Here is a 1,338-nt window from a genome sequence, read left to right on the forward strand (position 1 = left end):
GCCTGTATGTTTGATCTAAGGCTGGACGTACGCTATTTTGTTAGGTGCCAAGTTTAACACAAGGCGTGTCAACTGACAGTTATGGAAAAAACAAGCTAGCGTTGGACCGCCCCGCAGATGTTTTCTACATAATCGTGTTGTCCCTTTACATAAAGCCGTAGACAGTTGGAACTCGGGAAGATAACTGCTCAGTGCTTTTGCTTGTCGTTAAGGGCCCTGTGTCGCAACAAATGATGTCGGAGTTGGACGTCGCTTGACGAAAAATCATTCTGAACAACCACGCAGGCCCTCCGCGTTGCGCAGAGGCGTTACTGAAATAACTGAGTTCCTCAAAGTAAAATATGCCAGCAAAATCGTGAAGTATGACGTAAGGAGAACCTACAGACATGATAGCGTCGGAGTTTAATTTCAGTACATTAAAAAATATAATTCTGTTTCGTGGAAACTCCAACACAAACCCCTTTTCCGAGCGGTGCGACCCGCTCGGGTTCTTGCAACACCACCATCACGCTCGCCTCCGCACATCCGCAATAAAGCTGCGGTTGCCGGGAAGCGTGACAAGCAGTCAGGGATCTTTGAAATATATCGCGTTCAAAAAAAAGAAAAAGCCAAGCTGAAGCGTCCTCCATTTTTTTTTTTTTTTTTGTTGTTATTGAAGCATCCGCGGCTATATCGGAAGTGTTTCGGAAGAACAGCGAACAATCGAGGCATTCACTGATAAAAGATATGTGCCTCTCACCAAAGAACAAAAAGCGCACATGTGCCGCTGGAACTTTGACAGCTGCAGATAAGTGTTTGCGTCCCTTGGCAGCCACGCCGTTCCTCCCCAGTGGCGCAATTGGTTAGCGCACGGTACTTATACGACAGTGCTCGTGAGCTATGCCGGGGTTGTGAGTTCGAGCCTCACCTGGGGAATGTAATTTTTTTTATTTTACAGCTAGTTCCCATAGGATCGTGTGCATGTGTAGACACAAAACTATCATCATCAGGATGGCTCCAACGTCGTCGTCTTGCGCAGCTAGCTCGCTGGCGCTAACGCGCTCGTGCCACTGCACCCGCATTCGTCGTCGTCATTAATTAATTGAAAAGCACAAAGACGTAGACGTAACCAATTTTACAGCGAAGCTGTTCAGCTCTTCCCCCAGGATCGTGTCCGGGTCTGAGCCGAGGTGAAGCAGGCGTTAAGCGCTCCCCATACGTGGGCCGATCCCAAAGATAGTGCAATACTGGGCCGACCCGAGGCGGAGGTGCACTTCCTCACAGAGTGGAAGGACACTGAGTTTTTTCATTCGAATATTAGATTACACTCAACACCATTGACCCTTTTCGCGGAGCAGT

The 1,338-nt window shown here is 48.3% G+C and overlaps 1 non-coding gene across 1 annotated transcript; it reads left to right on the forward strand.

Moving 5' to 3' along the window:
• Positions 1-823: 823 nt before the first annotated feature.
• TRNAI-UAU (transfer RNA isoleucine (anticodon UAU)) lies at positions 824-915 on the forward strand. The gene is given in 2 exon segments: positions 824-861; positions 880-915. It is a non-coding gene; the product is annotated as a tRNA-Ile (tRNA).
• Positions 916-1,338: the final 423 nt, after the last annotated feature.

This window comes from Dermacentor andersoni, chromosome 10 (genome assembly GCF_023375885.2).
Source record: "Dermacentor andersoni chromosome 10, qqDerAnde1_hic_scaffold, whole genome shotgun sequence".
Classification (NCBI taxonomy): Eukaryota; Metazoa; Arthropoda; class Arachnida; order Ixodida; family Ixodidae; genus Dermacentor; species Dermacentor andersoni.